Source organism: Pyxicephalus adspersus, chromosome 4, assembly GCF_032062135.1.
Source record: "Pyxicephalus adspersus chromosome 4, UCB_Pads_2.0, whole genome shotgun sequence".
Classification (NCBI taxonomy): domain Eukaryota; kingdom Metazoa; phylum Chordata; class Amphibia; order Anura; family Pyxicephalidae; genus Pyxicephalus; species Pyxicephalus adspersus.
Genome location: NC_092861.1, coordinates 116,637,901 through 116,661,734, shown reverse-complemented (window position 1 = coordinate 116,661,734; position 23,834 = coordinate 116,637,901). Strand labels below are relative to the sequence as shown.

The following is a 23,834-nucleotide window of genomic DNA, read 5'->3' as shown; positions in this document are numbered from 1 at the left end:
GGTCCGCACACTGGCACTTCCCTCTCTTTCTGTAGTCCCACGAAAGACTGAAGGCTGTGAGCTGGAAAGCCTGAGGTTCCCTTCCCTAACCAGCTGAATCGCTGTCTCTATCTTACACTTTCAAGTATTGGCCCAGAATCCCACAGCGTTCTAGCTTAAATAGCTCAAAGGGAAAAGCCTTCCTCAAGATGACTAACCCATAGTGGGGGACACTGTGGACCAATAAAAGAAAATATGTGAATACAGTCACACCAAAAATACCTAATGCCTAACTGGAGACCTAGAAGCCGAGAGATGGTAGCAGTGTACCAACAGAAATTCATGGCCATTAGAATTATTTCAGGAACAGCATACTAAATACCCTAAACAGGTAAGCCACCAGAGATAGTAGCAACTACTACAGCAGGCTTGTGCCTGCCTACAAAATGAATTGTGACCAGGCGGAACCATTGATTGGTTGACCAATGTCCACTCTTTGCTGCAGCTCCATTCTACGGTAACAGCAGCCACACAAAGGGCCTGATTTATTTAAGCTCTCCAAGGCCGGAAGAGGATACATTTTTATCAGTGAAGCTGGATGACCTAGCAAACCTGGAATGGATTTCTTAAAAGTCATTTGCTATTTGTTAGCAAATGCTTTCAATCTTTGACCAGATCCACTCCAGGATTGCTGGATCACCCAGCTTCACCCAGTCAAGTCAGCCTTGGAGAGCTTTAATAATTCGGGCCCAAAGTTTCAAGCTGTAGTAAATAATGAATCTGTGAGTTGTTACAGCCTATATTAATAAAGCATGGATGGCAAATATATAGGGTGAGATGTATTAAGGATTTAATTCTAAAGTGGAACACCATACAAATCTGTTTTTCATATCATGGTGAAAAGTTAGAAGCTCAGCCATGTTTTAATGGCATTCTGGGTTTCCCCTGGTGAGATTTACTCTTTTGTTCATATCCTGCTGCTGGTAATCTCAATTTAAGGTAATAGCAGACACTATTATTTGCCTGCATTTTACCGACAACGTTGCCTGCAATTTCAATAGGGTTGGTACCGACTGAGTTAATTTTATAAGTTCAAAAATAAAATATGTGCTTTCAGATTGATGTGCTTCATAGCTGGAAGCATTTAAATAATTTGTTATGCTGGAGTGTTAACTTATGGTGCAAAACACTCTCCTGAAAAACTGTGGTCAAACTGATTATGTCTATGAAATACTTTTTTCGCATTTACAAGCTACTACTTGTGAAATATTAATGTAAAAATCCTAAAAATTTTATAGATGACAGAATCCTATCTAGCATGGAGACAGGGAGAGGTTAGTTGAGCAGTTAAAAAAAATCTTTAGAACATTAAATTGTATATAAAACCTATATCTAGTTTTTATTATGTTTGATAATAATAACCAGCAAAAGTTTCCTTAAATCAGTTTTCTGTTATTTACTTGCAAAGTTTGCAAAGATCCTGCCAGTAACACTCCTTTTTGTTGCAGGTTGGCAACTCAAAGGCACAGCTTTCTATTTAGCAGCTGTCTTGTTAGCCTGCAGGGATGCTACCGGAGGATCTTCAAGTAAGAAATTTTTCCAGCCAAGTTACTTCATTTTTCTGCTGAACTAGCAGCCAAAAGAATAACTGGAGGAGAGCACATGGCAGGCTAACCATGCTTCTAATTGCAATTCAGTGGCTTAAGCTATGTACACATTCTAAATTACTGTCATTTGAAATGATCTTTCATGGTTTCCAGCGACAGTGGAAAGAATGAGCACTGTACACACAGTTCTATGGATATATAAGGGTGGAAGGAAATACAGGAGGCATGGAAAATAACAGTGGTCTCTCCTGGCCAGCTGTTTAGTTATCCTCCCAGCAGGTAATTCAACACTGTTGGGGGACCAATATACACTTGCTAAATTTTTGCCCCAGATGATCGTGTTCACTAATTATTGGTAGAAAAAAATAAACTGTTTATATATTATAAAAGGCATAATTAAAAGTGGCTTCTAAAAAAAAATATTTTAGAAGCACAAATTAAAATATGATCCATATGAATATAAACAATATATAGCAATGGGCAATGCATTAAATGTACATGCTATCTGTAAGTGAAAAAACCTGGAAGGTGTTACATGTTTTTTTTTATACATTTCACACATCCAAGAAAAGGAGGAGCAAAGCAGTCTGAATACGGATTAAGGGTATTTTTGTGTTTTACCTATTGCAACAAAATAAAGGAACATAGGAAAAACAATGAAAGCTAAAATTTCAAAAATATGCATTTGTCACATTTCTTGCTTTGTTAAACCCATGTGAGTCTCTGGAAGAACAAAAATGCATTTCATTCAATGCATGTTTGCATTTTTTTCAGTATAGGAAGCAGGAGTAAGGTCCACAGTGCAGTAAAACATTACAACCTACATTTGCTGCTCAGAATTGGGATAGGTAAAATCATCATCAGCCAATAATAAAGAACTACAGCAAAATAAACAATAATGTACTACATAAGTATGTTAAAAAACATGTATTGTATACAATGCATAGAAAATATATAAAGAGTTAAATCTGCATTGCAAATACATTTCTTAAATGGAAGATTTGAGGTTAAATCAGAGGCAGGGCCACAGAAATATTTTGTTTGTGAATAAAATAACGGAAATGCTGTTTTTTGTCTATGTCTTTTAATTGCAAAATAAACAAACTCTGACATAAAAAATAGATGTTGGTGAAATTGTTTTATTTTGACCAGTTATTTGCAAGCTAAATGTACCCCTGTATTACTGCTAAAAGTGAGCTTTGTCAACAGTCCACATTATCACAATTAGTTACTGAAAACCTTAATGTATCATAGTGACTGTACGGCATGTCATTTCCCTGGATAGAATAGACACAGAAATGCATAATGCATCTCATTTTAATAAAAATGGATCAAGAATGTATGAGCTATAAATTCATCCCCAGTAGCAAGACTTTGAAATATTCTACGCACATCACATCATAGAATTATTTTATTTCCCAAGACAAGTGAAAATCAGCATATGGTGAGGTAATCTGCCACAGTATAGAAAATGAAATATAGTTTTTTTTTTTTTTTATTGTATGCCCCAACCTAGAATTGTCTCTGTGTCTGTTTTCCCAATCTGGCTGACAAATTTTCTTGCACACTTCCTCTTATATGTCATTGTGTTTCTCCAGTACAATATCAGCTTACTGGTGTTGACCTGGACAGAGCTACCATTAGAAATTTCTGGGCTCCATACTAAGGTAAATTTGATAGGCTCCCTCCCCCCATGTGTAAAAGTTCCAGTATTGCAAAAGTCAAGCTCTTTAGATAGGGGCCCAGTAGACAAGTACCCCTTGTCCCCCCAGATGCCGGCCCTGGATTTGGAACCTCCATTCTCCTTGGTTTTTATACCAGTCTGTCTAAACTGATATCGCCTTGCCAATGTTTGAGAATGGTTGCTTTGTTCATAATCAATGTTGTAAGCATTTGAACCTTCCTTGATATTAAGCGAGTAGAACACTGTAGTAGCAATCATCAAATCTAAACAGTGTTCAACCCCCACAGTGCATTTTTTTGCTAACAATTACTTTTAATTAAAACCAAACAAAAAAAAAAAAAATCGCATTCAGCAAATACTAAAAAAGCATTCCTGTAATTTTTTCACTTGGAAGAACAGTGTTTTTTTAAGCTTTCCAAACCAAGTTCTTAAACACACTGCAAATGCCATTCAGGGTCATTTATTATGCTATTTCAGAGTGGAACTAAATTCTAGCACGACTTTTGACTTGAGGCTAAAATTTGAAATGGTGTCACTGAATGAAAATGTTATTGATAGACTCCTCAGCTAATGTTTTAGAATGTCTGTGCCAGTCTGACATTACTTATTATTATTTTTAGAAGTATTTATTTAGCCCATATATTACACAAAGTCCATGTCACTAAGTGTCCGTCAAAGAGGCTCACAATCTAATGTCCCTACCATAGTCATATGTCTTTCGTACAGTCTAAGGTCACTTTTCTGGGGGGAAGCCAATTAACCTTACTGCATGTTTTTGGAATGTAGGAGGAAACCAGAGTACACAGAGAAAACCCTTGCAAACACATGGAAAACCCGCAAACTCCATCCAGATAGTGGATAGTGGATAGTTCGAGATTCGAACCTGGGATCTAGCGCTTCAAAGGCCGCAGTGCTAACCTCTGAGCCACCGTGCTGCCCACTTAGACTATCTTCTATTCAGCAAAATTACCAATTACAATCAAATACCTAAAACAATGCATTTATGATGATAATGAAGAAAGGAATTAAAACATTCAATCCTATCACAAATTACTTCTATACATATCTCACTGAATCATTGGTGACAATTGCAAATTTATTCAACCTTTAAAAAAATAAAAATGATTGATAGCACTACGTTTTGTCACTGTCTGACCATGAGAGCACTGGAGGTACAACTTATTACAGAACAAAATGGTTATATTACAGTACACTGTAAAGCTGGACATTCATACCTATTAGAAGCAATCCACTCCTACAAGATAGTGTCCCAAACTTCCAATGTCTCCTTTACAGTTTCTAGGACTGTGGAAATGAAGATATGACATTCATAGCATGTCCAGTGAGAGAGCCTGCTGGAGTTCCCTAGAATTCCAAGAACACTTCAGTTCCCAGAAATATTGTGTCACATACATACTTATAAATATAATTAGCTTAAAAGACTTCTAAATTAAGCCTAACCTTGTAAAAATATGACTTCTTCTGTACCATGGTTGAAAGGTAGACACACAAGAATGCTTACAAAACAGTTACATCTACCTTATTGAGGAATTTACATAAAAGAGAGGAAAGAAGAATAATAGTATCAATCTTTTTAAAGCCCAATTCCAGTCTCACCATAAACTTGATTATATGCTGGGGTATTTAGCCATATTTGCTGTGTAGCCTGCTATTTTTTTCTTTACCTTCTGCACTTTACACAGAGTAAAAAGATATTTGCATGAAAATGATCTCTGATGAACCAGTTTTCTCATGTCAGCAACAAGCTTACATGGAGCAATGTCACACATCCACCATAAGAACCACCCACACCATCAATAAAAATTCTCAGGAGTCATTACGGGCTTAGAAAATCTTAGTATGGGCAGGGCTGACAGTGAGCAGATTGATCCAAAATGACGTTGGTTCTGTTTGGTCTGGACAAGTCAACACAGAACACACAGAATGCACAACAAGTTGTGATTAGAACAGTGAAAAAAAAAAGTTTATAGACAACCTTTTAAAGGAGCAGAAAATATACCTAGTAAAGTAACAAAGAATTTGCACAAAATAAACATATTAAAGGGAATACCAGACCCATCTCAGCTATTCTTTTGTACACTCTTGGAAAGCACTGCCAGGAGTGTAATCTTTTGCCCATCCCCAAATGAGCAATGGATTACAACTCTGTAACTGGGAAAACAATGCATGATCTATAGTAGTCTGACAAAAACTCATTCTGGCAGTAAAAAAATTACAAATTTATTTTATAAGTGCAGGTAATTTGGTCAAAAATGTTCATATGAAACAAAAACATACTACTAGGCTTTCAAAGACAATACAATATATTCTAGTAAAAGTAATTAGCAATAGACCATCGGCAGAACACACTTAGCCTATATTTGTATCTGTAGCTGCTTGTAGATAAACTGGTCGCAGAGTGTAGTAAGAACATTTTGGTAAAAATCTGTATTTTACCTGACTTTTTTTTTTTTTTTTTTACAACTAACGGATTGTTTTTAGATACTGTTTTCCTCTTTTTTAAGCGAAGAAGTACCAGAGTTATGGATAATGATCCTCTCCAATCACAGGAAGATTTTAATGTCATATTGAACACATATGAGACAGTAGATGAAAAAGTGAAACAAGACAAGCCAGACTCTGTGGAAGAAGAGAATGTATTAACCAAATCATCATTCTATATAAAATACCATCAATAAGGCATAGGCTATTGTTAAATTTTGTTAATTTGGTGCTGCAGCTCTATAAAATGTTATAAAACTAAAGTTGTAAGATTCTTTTAAAACATAGAATCTAACTGAAATGCAATAAATTGGGGTATTTCTATTCAATATTTGATCTATATAATCAATCAAAAATAATGGAGAATGAATGTTTTTCTGTGGATCACCAATTGTTTCAGCTCTTTACTAATTTAGCAGAAAATGATCCCTAACAAACACTAACCAAAGACTGTGCCCCCTGTCAATTACAATAACAACTGGACCCAGCTGGTTGTTATATTACATAGTATGGAGTGCTCATATGAGTTATTGGTAATTGCGATGTGCTCCTAGTTTATTAACAAATGTTCCATATTAGGGTCTATGGCTTGTAATCCAGGAAAACAATTTACAGTAAATCTGGAATAGATTTCTTCAAAGTGATTTGCTAGCAAATGTTTTCAATCCTGGAACGGATTCATTCCAGCTTTGCTGGATCCCTCAGCTTCACTGACAAAAGTGTATTTTCTCCAGCTTTGGAGAGCTTTATTAAGTCAGGGCCATTGACTATTGTAGGTCAGGCTTTAGTGTAGGTTATTAAGATCTGTACATTAGAGTGAAGAATAGTATAAAAAAAAAAGTGTGATGCTTTAAGTGCTGTTCACACTTGTCATAAACTGGATTGTGCACCAGACCAATAATGCACCAAAATACTTGATACTTTCTCTATTGTGCTAACTCCAAGGAAAAATGATAATGTGGGGGGCAGAGCGATGACAGATCCTTTTGCATCTCTCTTTCCAGACACAGATCTGTTTGGGAAATAGCTGACAACATAAGGAGATTAAAAATTATCATTATGGACAACTGGCATATGTTATTAGAGGATTCTGAAACTAAAATGGTAATTACAGGTTGTCAAGTGTAACAATTGGAAATGTAAATTACCTATAGATATCACATAATATAGAAGGAAACGGGAGGGCCTGTGTGTGTCATGGGGTTCCTTCATATATGTACAATGTAATACAATCTAGTAAATGTGAAATGGTTTAATACCTACTGCTAGGAAGTGGAAAAACTGAAGTAACTACAAATAATCCAGTTCTAAAATGTCTGTATACAAAAATAAGCAAATAAAACAGCAGGGCAGCCAGGGTGTACCATCTGTTGGGTAATTAAATGTCTTAAAGCAAATATGAAGCAAGGGATGGAAACAGCTGAGCTGATGCAGACCAGATAGCATGGATGACAGGCACCCAGGCTACAGCATGCATACATGTTCACATGCTTTACATTGGCCTATTAGTTTTCTGTGAGCCCAAAGAAACTACATATTTATCCAACAAGACCCCCACTATGATATAGTATTTACATCACTGTGGTGTATTAAAGGATCAAGTGCATTTTTTTGTTGCATTAATAGCCTTTGCATTTGAAAGCCTAATGGTAACAAATGTGATAAGCAAAACAAATGCGCAAATAATGCTACTTACACACATTTACACATCTTGAAATTACATGATAGGCCCATAAAAAAAAACAAATAAATACCGCATATGCAAAGTTGTCCAATTATAAAATTACTCTTCAAAAATCTGAGGCTCTGTCTATCTCCCTCTCCTACAAGCTCATTGATGAGATATCACTTTTTTTCCCTTTCATATGGGAAAAAAAGCCATGACTTATCTGGGGACCCAAATCCCCGCCGACCTCTAACTACTAGTAAACTTGAACTTTTTACCACTACTAAACTTAATAGGAAGGGATTTACAACGCTGGAAACCGCATACTTTCTCCTGGTTTGGCAGATGCAATATACTCAAAATGAACGTGAAGCCTCGTTTGTTATATTAATTGCAAACACTACCGATGTATTTGCCCCATTTGCTACTATGCAGGTTCCCGGGGGGAGGCAGTGCATTTAGCAAGGATGATTGACTGGTGTAGGCACAGGAGACAGAAGGCTTGGGTTGTGCTAGAGGAAGCAATGTCACCTGTTCCACTGGGAGGGGCGCCATGGCTATCACCTGAGATGTTGACTAGCGAACCCAGGCACCCATTAGTGGTCCAACATTATGGGTTGCCAGGAAATATTTCAGGTCAGGGAGCTACAGGTATACCCATCCCCTCTGACCCCATTGTTGGGACACCCAAAGTTCCACCTGGCAATTTCTGACAAAACGTTCTACACATGGAAGGAAAAGGGAGTGTTCAGGGCACAACACTTTATGACCAATACAAGATAAATTGCTGTAGAGGCACTACAGTCTTTACATTATCTGCCAACTCTGGGTCCCTGGAGAAACCTCCAATGGCGTATTTCATGAATTCTCTTTAACCCCCCTCCTAATTTGACCAACCTTTATCCATCTTAGAATCTACATGTAATGGTGAAGGGCCATTGCGTGGCATATTATCTTCTGCATATAGGCTGCTTTTGGAAAGGCCAGCTTCATCCTCTTTGCCATTTATTGGGATTTGCATATTGTTTTCTCCCCAGAACAGCTGAAAACACTACCGATGTATTTGCCCGGTTTCCTACTATGCAGGTGTCGGGCCGGAATTTCTACGTTTTGTCTGGGTAAGGGAAGTGATGCCCCTCGGTTACGAAAAGAGATCCTTCGTTTACCCAAAATACAAGGAGGGATGGCATTCCCCGACCCGATCTTATACCAGGAGGCAGTGCATTTAGCAAGGCTGATTGACTAGTGCAGGCACAGGAGACAGAAGCCTTGGGTTGTGCTAGAGGAAGCAATGTCATCTGTTCCACTGGGAGGGGCGCCATGGCTATCACCTGAGATGTTGACTAGCAAACCCAGGCACCCATTAGTGGTCCAACATTACGGGTTGCCAGGAAATATTTCAGGTCAGAGGGGCTACAGGTATACCCATCTCCTGTGACCCCATTGTTGGGACACCCAAAGTTCCACCTGGCAATTTCTGACCATTTTTGGCATAATGCGTCAATCAGCAACACTTATCTTAGGAACTGAACCACAAGCTGATGACCAGATGGTACAGGGTCCCAGCTCTTTTGGCCAAAATTTACCCACAAGTGGATAATAGGTTTTGGAGATGCAAAACCGATTTGGGCAGTCTGATTCATATAATTTGGGAATTTTCCCTTTATATCTCTTTTTTGGTCACAAGTAGCAGACATAGTACAGGAATTACCAGATGTATCATCCACAATAGACCAGAATCTACCTTATTGCATGTGTCCTCCTCCCTTTCAAAAAAAAAAGTACCATAATTCCCTACTAAAGCACCTTTTAAATGCCGCTAAAGCTTGTATCCCAGTACTCTGGAAGCAAACTTCTCCGCCGACTGTCTCTCAGTGGTTTACCCGAGCAAACGAGATTATGACAATGGAAGATATTCCTATGTAGCATCCTCTATGTGTGATGCTACATAGGAATATAATAGATTGTCACTCATTAAAGTTTGAGCATAGGAGATACCATTGATATTTTCTGGTCAACTACAGGTCTAGCTTGGGAGGCCAAAAACAATTACATTTTAATTGTTACAACAGTTCTAGATAACTGCTTCACAGGTTTGCTGAATGAGTTATGAAGGAGAGATTACTCTCTACAAAGCAAATGCCCACCTAGCTTAGCACAAAAGTTCAAGAAAACATATTAAATGCAAGTGCTGTTCTTTTTTTAATGAACAGGATTGGCTATTCAACCCACAAAAAAATCTTTATTCACTAAATAACTATTCATACTCCTTTTGTAAATCAACCCCGTAATCTTGTAATAAGGCACAATTATTGTTGAAAAGCATGTAATGCTGTAGGGCATGGAGGAGGGGGTCAGTGTATTTAACATACAAAATAGTGTATGGAGTGCAGGAGTATGTAATAATGTACCCTTTAATTTGTTTGCTGCAATAAAAATACCATCAAAATCACTGTTAGTATTTTTCCCAAGATGTGTTGATGTCTTTTGATCTATCAATTTGCTTTGTATTGCAGAACAACATTTTTGTATTAATGTGAGTACGCAGTTCATAATGTGAACAAAGTGCCCTTTTATATAGTCAAAATCCTACAAACGTGCATACTCACTAAACTACTAAAGTTCCACTTTAAAATTTGAAACAAGGGGCTTTATTGCAAAAAGGGCTGCAAAAAGCATTCTTACCTGCTAGGTCATACTTTACATTTGTAAAAACTGATAAGCTGTGCATGTGCAGTTCAGTGTTGGTTGCTGGGACTAAATGAACCCCTGGGGGCATGAGCAGGAGTTACAACATCCCAGCATGGCCAATCAAGCCACCCAAAAATTTAAAAAAGATTAGTGCTTGCCTTTTTGGACAGTTTTGGCTTTCAGTTTCTCCTGAAATGCAGGTATGATTATACTTCAGAACAGTTAAATTGATTTCCACAGTTTACATGCACGATTGGTCATTTTTTTAATGTGAAGGTTTCAAGCCCATCCAGAGTTGTACTTGTATTGATGAGAGAGTTGGCCCACTTGTTAAAGATTTCTCCAGCACATCCCAAAGATTCTCAGTAGGGTTAAGGTCTGGACTCTGTAGTGGCCAATCCATGTATGAAAATGATGTCTCATGCTGCTTAAACCACTTGAACTAACAATTTAAGCCTAATACCCCTGGCATTGTCATGTTCTAAAGTGAACTGTGCCATCAGAGGAAAAAAAAAAAAATTTTGACGAAAACATCTGGTCACTAGGAAGTCAACTGACCAATGTTGCTGAAACAGACCTGACCAACTGAAGCAACCCCAGATCATAACACTGCCCTCACAGGCTTGGGGTCTTTTTTCTGGACAGGCAGTGCATATCTGCACATTAGAGAACAAAGCTAATCGCTTGTTTGGGGGGGTTTGCAAATATTCTAAGACATTTTAGGTTATGCATATGTAGTCAACATTACTGTCCCTTGTACACATATCGTAAAAAAACTACAAAAACAAAACAATATAAACACTACAGATTTCCCTTAAAAGGATACACACAGATAAAGCAAGAACATTTTTGATTGCACTGATTGCTTTAAAAAAGAAATCTAGAAGGTTACAGCACTTAACTGCGATTCCCTCATTAAACTGATAATATTCTTATGTATCTTATCATTTGAACACAACACAATGAGGCATAGTGGTAATATTATTATCTTGTGTTTCTCATGATACTTAGAGTATATGTGCTGGAAGCTAACACATAATTATGTAAATCGTATAGCTGTCTCCTAAAGGAGGCACTTCTCTAACATAAATGGATGCATTTATCAGGCTTGGAGGATTGAGAAGATTATTCTTTTGTGTTTATTGCAGACAACAGAAAAAATGTTTTATATTATACAGGGAAAGGGGAGCTTTTTAAAAGGCTTATAAAATGCAGCGAGAACATATCTGGCAATACAAACATGAATGTTAACACAATAGGGCAATATTTACTAACTGTAATAATGTATATGCTTCTGTAACTTAACCCTGCTATGGTTTCAGGAGCAGTCTGATTTTTGTTTTATTGGTATCTGGGCAAGGTCATTAGTCAGGTGAGGCCATTCTTAGTACAGTTTTTTTTTTTAATTGTCGCGTTTTGTTTTTTGTCCATGTCAATAGGCTTATATTCTATTTTGCACAGTTGTATATAGGCTTCCTTCGTGTACTGAAATAACTTAACTTAAGATAAAACTTAAGATTTAACTGCACACTGTGGTGAGCTTCTCTTCTCTGGCTAATTGACATCCAGCATTATAGTGACCTTTCCTCTCCAGCTGAACTGTCCTAAGCTCACATCCTTTATTTCACTCCTTTCAAATTTAGAGGCTCAGCATCACATGTGAGCTTTTTCTACCAAATGCAACCTATCCACAAATGCCCACTCCTCCACACTGACATCCACATATCAAGGCAACGTACTATTTGCAAAAGTACTCCCAAGGGCCAGCCCACTGCTTGCACATGGCTGAAAGAATTTGATAAAAGTACTCAGGCAAGGATGTTTTCAGGAAGCTGTGTACAGCACACTGCCAGCTACTCCAACCAGAAACAATAGGATTACCAACTAACTCTCTCAACTTTTTTCATATGGAGGAACTCCTTGAAATAACGTTCAGTCTTCGGGAACCCCTGCTATAATTACTATCCCACAACTCACAGTACATTAGTGTGATGGCCAGTAGACAGAGTTTCATCCTTACAGGGAACCTAAAAGATCATTGGCATCAGTTAAACTGACCTGAGAGTCATAAATTGCTCATTTCTCAAGGAACTCCTAACAACTCCTGGTTGGGAAACCCTGAACTAAAGGAATATAGGTTGTATACTTATATGGACCCTAGAACTGTAACTCCAAATATGTATTTATGCATTGAGGCTGATCCAGCCTCAGTTGTCATTGGGCATCAGTTTGGCATAGCTATTTTAAGTGTTAATTGAATGCATAAATGGTTCTTCCAACATTCTGCCTTTTGTTTAAAAGGTAATGGAGTTATAAGCTAAATATAGATGCAAGAGACAAAAATCACACCAGGTAATAAGACACCAAAAGGTGATAACATTTCAACACTCTGTTTACTTTAAAGCTGAACTTCACAAGCTGCATCATGTCATGTAGAAACTACCTGGCTTTCCTGGCTGATGGCTATCCACATTATCTAACCTTTTATTACCAAACTGAACTGCCTCTGCGCCTTTAATTAGTAGGATTTCAGTTCATTCAATCATGGAGACTCAGCATCACATGTAGATGCTACCACACTTTCCTATTTTCAAGATGCTATGTATAAGACCCTGCTAGCCCCTCTGATCTCCTATAATTGATACTTACATTGAAAAAACGTAGTAACAATGTCAATGTGGATCTAAAATTAAGATCCATAATAAAAATGGAAAAGTTTTAATCAGTTATTTTATTAGCACTTTTATTAGAGTGTAAGGGAAGGTAAATCCTAATAAATTAAGCTTTAGTAATTATTTTATTTTGGTATATGGTTCTTAGAATGAACCTAAAAAGACAAATTTGTTCTATCAATAAATCCATACAAGCATTCATGAGAAGTAGTTAGAAAAGACATAAGCTACATTTAGACTAGCTAAATACAAACACAACCACCTGCACATACTGTAGCCCACAAATAAATGGCTGCACATAAAATAGGACTGCACATGGTACATAGTTTTTATGCACAGATTCTGTAAGTCAGGACTGACTCAGAAGGTCTATGTCTTTATATAGGAATACACAGTCTTTCGGATTGCAGCACTCACCGTTTAAAGATATATAGAAATTCTTGACTCCAGGTAGAGGTTATAATCTAGGAATGTGTCTGTATATATTAGGCCTGATTTGTTAAAGCTCTCCAAGACTGGAGAGGATAGACTATCATGGGAAAACCTGGGTGATGCAGCAAAACTGGAATAGATCCGGTCTGGGATTGAAAACATTTGCCACCTAATAGCAATTGATTTATATAAAATCAATTCCAGGTTTGATTACCCAGGTTCTCCCATGATAGTCCATCTTCTCCAGTCTTGGAGAGCTTTATAAATCAAACCCATTGGCTCTATGTAAGCATGATAGAAAGAAAGCTTTGGAAAAATGTACACTCCACTACATAAACTATGTTTTATTCAAAACATTTTTGCCTAGTTTTACTGGAAATATTGTATTTACATTTTACCACCTATACCTAGTCAGAACCTTGACTATCATGATTTTGAAGCCCTTATATTCTGAGTGCATACCTTCATGGGGCACAACTGGTAAGCTCTGTAAACTGCTGCAAAAAGAGTTTGGTAAATTACATGTGCGCATGGTTTAACAGATTTGACATCCAGTAACAACGTCTACCATTCTCTTTCCGGTATTTCCTCCTAAAACTGTGTTCCACTCATGCTTCTCTAGGCAAAGATATGAATATCCTTCTGGAATGGTAGAAAAACTCAGCAATTATTATTATTATTATTTTTAAAATGCCAACATATTACGCATCGCTGTACATTAAATAGGGGTTGCAAATAACAGACGAATACAGACAATGACACAGGGGGAGAGGACCCTGCCCCGAAGAGCTTACAATCTAGCAGGAGGGAAGTTCTGTTTCAATTCTGTGAATCTGTGATTTCTGAACACATCTTGTGGTTTTCATCCTTACCCTATGAGTCATCAGATGAACAGTTTTGTAATTTTAAAAGCAGGTTTCTCTCCTCCTGTGTCACTGTCTGTATCTGTCTGTCATTTGCAAACCCAATTTAATGTACAGCGTTGCGTAATATGTTGGCGCTATATAAATCCTGTTTATTAATAATAATAAAAGCCTGGTCACAACCAAACCCCCCTGCACACAGAAACACAATACAATACAAGGTCAGTAATGGAAAAAGATAAGCTGCAGTGAGACCACCTGCAATACTGTTGACCAGTCCAGTGTCCTTCACTTTTTTAAGCAAATAATACACAGTTCACAGTTCCTCCTCAAAACCTATCCTAAACCAAACAATTTTGACTATGTAATATATGTATAGAAATCCATAATATTGTGCGGAGTAGGAAAGTTAGGTGCATGAATGAACGCAGTATGCTAATTTCATAGATTAGCATCAAAGTGCTTTCTGCATGCCTTAAACATACAATGTCAAAACGTCATCAAGCTCAACAGCAGTTGAAAATATGTCTTTTCAAACGTAAAAGGAGACAGACTAATTATGTACAGACAGATTACTAGTAAAACATTTATTAATACTACAGTCAACATGGCTATAAATAAATATAAAACACACTGAATTGTCCCTTTACTGACATAGTTGTAAATGTGCAAATGAATTGCAGACAATTCTGTCTTTAATGACTTGCTTTGCTCTTGTTGCTGAGCCCGTTACATGTCATGTCTACTTCATCCATGCTGACTGAAGTGGATTTAGCAAGTGGAATTAATTGTGGATCATAGTATTGACTTGTATTATCCTAGTCAGTCTGTTTCAAGGAAAGAGCAGACGTCCCTTATGTTGTGTACACGCCGCATAAGTTATTCATCAGCATCAATTCAGTCCTTTAAATAAGAGCCTCAAACAAAAAAAAAATTCTGTCATGAGGAAACTGCTTTAGACAGCTACATTGTCTTAAAATAAGATCTAGAGATAGAAGGCATTTAAAGATAAATTAAACAGATGATAAAAAGACAAAAATAACGGCAGCTATAATCTGACCATATATAAGAGGTGGCATGAACAGAAATAAGACTATAGTTACAAGTAAATCAGGTATGAGGTATCATAGATCAGAATGCTCTCACTAATAAAATAAACTCTTACTGCCCAACCTGCCCTTAGTACTTAATATAGCCCATAAATATGACCCTAAACTTAACCCCCAAAATAACCCCTAAACTATCTAAAACTAATACTATATAATCCTAAACCTAATTCTAACCTTAGCCTAGTCTCTAAAAACCACCTAACCTTAACTTCAAACCCTTCAATGCTGTACTTACCATATTAGCCACCAAAATGATGCTGAATCCAGCAGTTCCAAGCAGCAGGTGTTCTGTAGGTGGTGGCATTGGAGGTGTTCTGTAGGTGGTGGCATTGCTGGGCTGCATTTCTCAGCACTGACTAATACTAAGATTGTGGCAGTGTGGGAAATAAAAGCAAGAAAAGGAAAAAATACCAGCGTATAAGGAAGAGGACCATTATTTTTGGCAACAAGGAAGCTAGTGAGCATTGATTGACTTCCATTCTCTCAAAGCGTCCTTAAACCCCTTTCTTTAGTTGTTTCCTTTCCAGCAAATGAGGAAATACAAAGACTATAGCTGATATTAAAATAGGATAAGCAAAATGATATATTAGTATATTTTGTATGTTGGCTGCTCAAAAATAAAAAGCCTGTTACCCTGCAACCCCCACCCCCTCTTTCCCGACAACAGGGTATTTTTTATCTACTTACTAATAAAAGTATACTTTTTGTCTTGCATTTCCCATAAAAAAATACTAATGAACTTCACTATTTAATGTACAGGGTTGTGTAATATGTTGGAGCTATATAAACACTGTTTAATAACACAGGTCAACATGTCATTTTCATCAGATATAATTTTATGTGGTCTCCATAGTATTTTTGATGCGGATTTCAAATCTGTGTTCAGTTTTTCTCTAGCATGTCTAGTTTTTGTGATGCACCTTATTATATATTGCGTGAAATTGGTTATAAATAGCCTTAACATATTACAACATTTAACAACAGTTTTCTTTTTTTAAGGTTAGAGACTGCATTAACTGCAAATGATTTATTTTGTCATCATGCCTAGAAATTGCCTTAATGATCCAGACAATTTATGTTACGTGTGTGGTTCATTCACGACATAAGCACAACCTCGCCAATTTACAACAGGACTTAAGATATACAAATTATATTTTAGCTGTCTACTTAGTGACCAGGATAAATCTTGGGCTCCACATGTCATCTGTACCAGTTGTTCCAACGGACTGCATGATTGGCTAAATCGGAGTAAAGCTGCAATACCATTTGCAATCCCGATGGTGTGGAGAGAACCGCAAGACCATCTAATCAACTGCTATTTTTGCCACGTCAACAAAATTAGATTCTCAGATAAAACCAAGCACATAATCATATATCCCTGCCTCGATTCTGCAATTAGGCCTGTTCCCCATGATGATTTATTGCAAGTTCGGGTACCACCACATGATGGGACTTGTTTTTGTAGAAGGTGATGAGGAATGCACTGGAGTTGCAGCCAGTTAAAACCTTGAATCATCTGATTCTGACTACTTGACCAATGAAGATTCAGAACCAGAGACCTTTGCACAAGCAGAGCTGAATGATCTCGTTTGTGATCTAAATCTCTCCAAAAACAAAGCAGAACGTCTTGCTTCAAGGCTTAAACAGAAGCACTTGCTTGCAAAGGGTGTACCTGTAACTCACTACAGAAAACAAAATCATAACTTGACAACGTTCTTCACTAGTGATGGCTCACTGTGCTACTGTCATGATGTAAATGCACACTTTAACAGTTTGTCACAAGAGCATGTTCCATCTGAATGGCGTATCTTCATTGATTCCTCTAAAAGAAGCTTGAAAGCAGTCTATTGCATAATGGTAATTCCAAACCAAGTTTACAGATTGCCCATTCTGTTAACCTAAAGGAGTCCTATGACAACACACCAGTGGAATATGTGTGGGGATCTAAAGGTCATTGGCTTGCTGATGGGAATGCAAGGAGGATTCACAAAACATTGCTGTCTCCTATGCCTGTGGGACAGCCGATCTACGGGAGACCATTATGTCAGGCGTGATTGGCTACCAAGAGATACGTATAAGCCCGGAACAAGCAGTGTCAAGTTTTTGCCTCTGATTGATCAGCACTTCTCCATATCAAGTTAGGCTTGATGAAGAACCTTGTAAAGGCCATGGGTAAATCAAACTTCATGGTTTTTTAGTACCTTGTTGAGAAGTTTCCAAACATAAGCAGTGCAAAAATGAAGGAAGGGATCTTTTTTAGGGCCACAGATTAAGTCTGTTTTGCAGGATGATGTTTTCAAACAATCTCTCCCAGCAGATGAGCTAGAAGCTTGGGAATGCATTCAAGTGGCTGTGGGAAAATTTCCTGGGCAGCCATAAGTCTCTTGCATACAAGGAAGGAGTTCAGAATCTGCTTGATTCATACCAGAAACTGGGCTGTCGCATGTCATTAAAAATACATTTCTTGCACTCACATATAGAATTCTTCCCGGAAAATCTTTGTATGGTGAGTGACAAACAAGGAAAATGTTTTCACCAGGACATTCAGTTAATGGAGCACTACTACCAAGGTTTCTGAAATGAAAGTATGATGGCGGACTACTGCTGGATGCTGTACCGCGACAAGAGTACACACAAAAATCATACTCTAAGCATTTCTGAAGAAACAATGGTACCTGACTGACACTGTCCAGTGGATCTATACCGCAGTGTGCCATATTTTACTTCACACTGAAGATGTATTACCACTCACTTTAATAGTGCTTACGTTTTAGTATAAAATACATGCATTTATATTGTTAACTATAATGGTACTCATAACTCAGGAACTGAAAACAGATCTGAAATCTGCTCAAAAATCTGATTTAGAAAAGTTTGCTGTGGTTTTCTGATGATTATCAAAACTAATTTTTTGTTGACCTGTGTAATAATAACATCAAGTTCCTGTTCTTTAGCCTCATAGCTAAATATCTGCAATATAAGATCACCTAAGGCGCTGGGAACACGCAGTTTAAACACCTTACTGATCACCTTTGGTTCACACAATCTACAGAATTGTGTTTTCTACCTGCAGAGCAAACACCTTCCTAATTCTGGTTTATCCATTCTGTGGCTCAGTGTTTTTTCCTCGTTTGCTGGTTATTGATTATTACCCCACCACACCATTAGCAGAGGAGCAGCTCTATCATTAGGAAGCAAAGCCCTGCTCTATTTACCAAGATGATAGAGGGCCTGATTTATTAAACCTCCCCAAGGCCGGAGAGGATACATTTCATCGGTGAAGCTGGGTGATCCAGCAAACCTGGTACAGATTCTTTCAAAATTACTGTATTTGCTAGCATTTTTTTTTAAATCCTGGATTAGATCCATTATAGGTTTGCTGGATCACCCAGGTTCACTGATGAAACTGTATCCTCTCCAGCCTTGAAGCCACAAGCAATACAGGTGACTCTTTCTTTGTCTTCCGCCTGACATTTTTGAGAACAGCTTCACAATCCACAATAAACACCGGGGAATCACCAAGGTGAAATTTCCAGCAATTTCTGGCTTTTAGGTTCTTCTAGACAACAGTATATGCAGCACATTGCTGTTACCAATGTTTGGAATAATCTCTGGCCTTATTGTATTACCATATTAGCACAATAAACAGCAGGGTGAGGGTCTCAATTAAATGTGCCTTTAAAACAGCTTAACTCCTCATACAACTAACATATCCTGGCGAGTGGATCTGCTCGGTGTTTAATTGGGTGAAAATAACTTATGTGCCTGATAGTCACTCATTAGCAGTGCTCCTAGCAATAAACCACTGTGGGGCCCTGGTACCAAATCTTTCCACCCTCCCCCACTTCCAGAGTGAGCACAGTCAGCTGTTGCAACCACTTGCATATAGGGAACTTATAAACACTGACTCTAAAAGGTTGGACAGTATGAGCTCTCTGCAGATTATTATTCCTTCTCATCTGCTCTTAAAGCTACATGGTTAAAATACTCAAATCAGTTTCCTATGGAAAAGAATGCATAAATCTGTGCAGCCACTTTAGTAAAAAGAACATCATGCCAGACAGAACAACTACATCTTAGACTTGTAGAACAGCTCTGGGCCTTTACATACGTACAGTAATGAAACATACTAGTAAAGCCATCATGCTGCTCTTCTTAAATTCACTATAAGCACATGTTCATGCGAGAGCCTGTAGTGATTTAAAGCTCTCTTCCAGTAAACATGAACATTAGTTCAAATTAACTAAACATTTTTGATGGAATATTTGATAACAGTAAATATAATGTGCAAACATAATTTCCTGCCACATACAATTCGATCTTTGCAAGTGAAGAGCTGTCTTGTCAGCTCATTCTAAAATCCAGCGAGTCAACCAGTATTTTTATCTTCATCACCCTGCATGATGCATGAATTTCCCTCAATTCCTCCCACCACAGGCCTCACCCTACATATTTGCCCAGTGAACTGTATTTTGCAAGAACGGACTGACTTACCTATCTAGAAAAACAACAGTTAATGCGTAATTTTATATTTACATATGAACATTGCACAGCACTACTTTTTTGTTATACCTATTATATAAATAGTTCTGTTTCTTGTTCTTTGTATGTAGATATTGCACAGTTCTGCTTCTAAGCCACGCAATTTTACCACCCACAGTTCCCGCTGCAAAGCAAGCTCATTCCTCATCACCCAAAAACTCCAGGTTAAAATGAAAACATTTTACAGGTTAATTATTTTGGTTATTTCCTTATAATAGCACCCATGGTATGAAATATTGAGCATCACATGATGATGATGTTTCGGAAGCAGTAAACATTGGCAAATATTAAGGATCTGAGCAGCTCGGCAAAGGCCAAAATATTGATTGCAAGATGATGGGATCAGAGCATACCGTTTCCAGTGCAAAGAGGTTAGTTTCTACAAAAACTGATCCAAGAAGAGACATCCCTGAACTTCTGGGGGGATTCACCCAAGGTTGTGCATGGAGGGAAGAAGGCTAGCCCATCCAGTCCAACCCCACGGAAGAGGGAATGTAGCACAGGAAGAAACGTATCACAGCACAGCGCATCATAGCTTTCTGAGGCTGTGAAGCTGCAGACCAGTCATAATGACCATGATGACCCCTGATCACTGAAGAAAGTGCCCACAGTGGATACCTAAGACCTGGAGCAATAGAACAAGTAGCGTGGTTAGATTGAACATGTTTTCTTTTAGATCTTATGAATGACCGGGTATACCTTGAAGCCTCTCTCTCTGTCCAAGCCCATTCCACCCAAATTTTAGACTGTTCTGAAGAAAAAAGGTCATCACAGTTCAAATAAATGTCAAAGTAGGCCTTTTTACCTTCCACATATTCCTACTGGTCCACTAATGCTTTACAAACCTTTATCAATGTCTGAGTCTGAGTAATGCTACCTGGAATTGTTCTACCCGTCAGAACAACACAGCATTATGAGCTTGGAGGCTGCTGGCGGTATATGCAAAAACTTCCAGGTCCCTGAACTTTGCACCTGAATGCAGGTTCTGGCGTTGAAAGTTTGAAGATTTTGGGAGCTTTTTTATTTATAAAGCAATTGTACTCTGACATATCCATCCCCTAGTCCACAATGACAGTAGACGTTCTTAGGGCTTAAAAACCTTAAATACCATTAAAACAAGATTAAAACAAAACTTAACCTGCTCATACCTGTACCAGAACACTCTGAGAGGAGAGGTTTAACTTAAATTGCAGTCAGTAGACATCACCCAGTACCTCTTCTGCTCTCCTCAAATTTTTTTTTTTATTAACTCTTCACATGTAGAATATAGAACAGAGCTATGGAGATATATAAATGGTGACACTGCCTGTGGTTTAGGGTAACACTACTTATGTAGTATAAGGATTGCTTTACTTGTTTAACATGTCATTTCAATGATTACACATTACCATCAGTATAAAATATGGCTTTGTGCAGAAAATAAAAGAAAGCATGTTAGTAACATGTCATGGGTACTCCTGATACTACTGATTTGTCACCAGCCTCAGTTAAAGACTTCCTGCTTGCCATGATGGAATCAATCCTGCCATAGCGAAGCCAGGGACATCGCTGCTCTGTCACTAGCGATTATGATTCTGAAATGATTGGTGAAAAGTGATTCCACAGAGCTTAGTGAAATGTTCTCCCGCATGACTCTGAAGATGTATTGCTAGCAGCAGGTGATGCGATAAACAAAACCTGCTGCCTGTCTGCAGTCGTCCTTAGTAACATACATCAATCTGCTCATGAGCAGCTCAAAGTACCATCCCAGCATACGCAGATGTCCATGCACATGTGCATCATGCAGGTTACATCATTCCGTGATGGCCAATCAAGATCGATGAAGATCCTGAACTTTCTATTAGAATCTGAACTTTCTATTAGAATAATACCTGGTGATCCTGCCTTGTTCAAGAACTTCAGGGTACAGGTACTTATTATACAAGTGACATGTCCAACACACATACACAGACATACTGTCAGTGCCCTGAGAAATGCCTTCAGCCATTGCATGACTATAAATATATATATATATATATATAGGCAGGAAGAGATTGCAAATAGGTAGCAAAAAAGCAGCTATACTAAGATGCAACCTATTTATTGTACAGTGCTGTTAAATATGTTGGTGCTATATAAACACTGTTTAATAACAACAATGGATGAAAAAAAGATGAAAAGCGGTAAACGGTAATAAGTAAACAGTTTTTGATACACAGTGCTCAACCAGCCCTACATCAATCAGCTATGGATTACTTGAAGGTGGCGTCTTTTTTCAAGGACTTCTTTAACTAAATTACTTTCCCCATGAAATTAGAGAAGACTTTGCCTTAAGCAGCTTTATACATAGCAGAATTGTCATTATACTTCAAAATCCTAATTTTGACCTTTCCATAAAAGACCCCCAAGTCATAAATAATACTGCAACTGCGTTTATCATCAAATGTAAAAATACCAAAACATGAAAAAACAGACGTCCGAAAATAAACAAGCAGCACTGACTCAAAAGCAAACATAGTTGTCATCGCGACCGGTCATCAGCAATGCAATAAAAAAGCAATTTTCATGATCTATGGTACCAACATCAAAATGAACTTAGAGAGTGCTCGCCTATATCAAGACGAAGGAAAAAATGGATGCAACTAAAAACATCGCCAACATAAATTGGAAGTTAATAAATTAATTTTGTACTATACATCTCAATGTTGATTGCAAGTTTTACTGATCCTCCAAGAAGCCTCCTTTCGGGAATCATTATAAAAAATACAAATAATTTTAAAAATTTTAAAATAGATTTGTGGACACTATACAATAAGTGTGCAGATAGTTAATTGTCCTCAAGGAGAGAGCTAAAAACTCCCTGTCCTTGTCAGGAGCTGCTTGCAGATGATAGTTGCCCCAGGATGACCCTCTCCTAATATAGACATAACAGGGCACTATGGACACCAATCAATGAATGGGCCAACAACACAACACATCACAACACAACACAACACAACACATAGGATTTACCTACACAAGGACGCAGCATCCCAGCACTTCAAGGTTCTTCCTTGGATTAAACAAGAGATTTGGTTAAAAGGCTTCTAAACAGCTTTCTAATTAAGCTTGCAAGTTTGCCATGTCAACTTCAGCTGTGCCATGGGAAAGGGGCCCTTCGTGGAAATGTCATTGACTGTGCGATCTATTAAGGATAGCTTGTATTTTCTATTTACAAAATCAGTATGTGCTCGCTTTTGTACTTTTGTCATAAAAACTGCTAGCTTACTCCCCCTGTCGGCATCATGGTGGGTGTGAAAAGGCAGCACTTGCATCCCTGTAGATGTGGGGACTCCTTGTTTGTCCCAGCTGGCCTCTGAAATCTTATAAAAGCCTTGCTGGATGACAGTTGCCTAAAGCACTGAGCATCATAAACAACTGGCATTTCATTCTGAAAGTAGAGATTTGCACACATGGTATTGGTATGGCTTTACACCCACACTGCACAGTGTCATTGATTTTAAACAGCGTCCCATGTAACCTAAATAAATTGGATTATAAAAAATAGGGAGCCTGCTCAGTTTAAAGTGAGTTGTGTTTTGTGTAATGCTGTAACTCACAACCGTCGTTGATTTAGAGGGACTACACCTCATTTAGAATCCAGCGCTATGCAATATATTGGTGATTTACAAATAAATATCCCCCACCTCCCAGATTGTTAGCTCTTCAGGGCAGGGTCCTCTCTTCCTGTGTCACTGTTTGGATCTGTCTCCCATTTGCTCTCCCTATGTAATGTATAGCGCAACATGGTGGCGCTATATAAATCCTGTTTATTAATAAATATTAATATAAAAAATATATATTAATAAAAAAGTCATTCCTTTTTCCATTGTTCCTAATTTGGTAAGCTATATGTACCCTTAAACAAAGTATATAACTATTAATAAAATAAAAAAAAGAAATATTTTTAATGTGTTATTTAACTTTTTTATATAATTTTTTTTTTTTAAATTAAACCTTGTTTCCAATCTCTGAATTATTTCATTTGTTATTTGGAACGGATAATACAATAAAGGAGTTGAGAACAGTAAAAAATATTTTTTCATACTCGGCAGGGTGTTTTTGACTA

At 37.7% G+C, this 23,834-nt stretch overlaps 1 protein-coding gene across 1 annotated transcript in view; it reads right to left on the bottom strand.

Annotated features, from left to right (window-relative positions):
- Window positions 1–22,928, bottom strand: part of SIPA1L2 (signal induced proliferation associated 1 like 2) — a 124,605-nt gene extending 101,677 nt beyond the window's left edge. Inside the window, exon 1 of the mRNA XM_072410258.1 lies at window positions 22,739–22,928. The gene's annotated coding sequence lies outside the window, so the exon portion shown is untranslated. The remainder of the gene's footprint in view (window positions 1–22,738) is intronic.
- Between the last annotated feature and the right edge of the window lie 906 nt (window positions 22,929–23,834).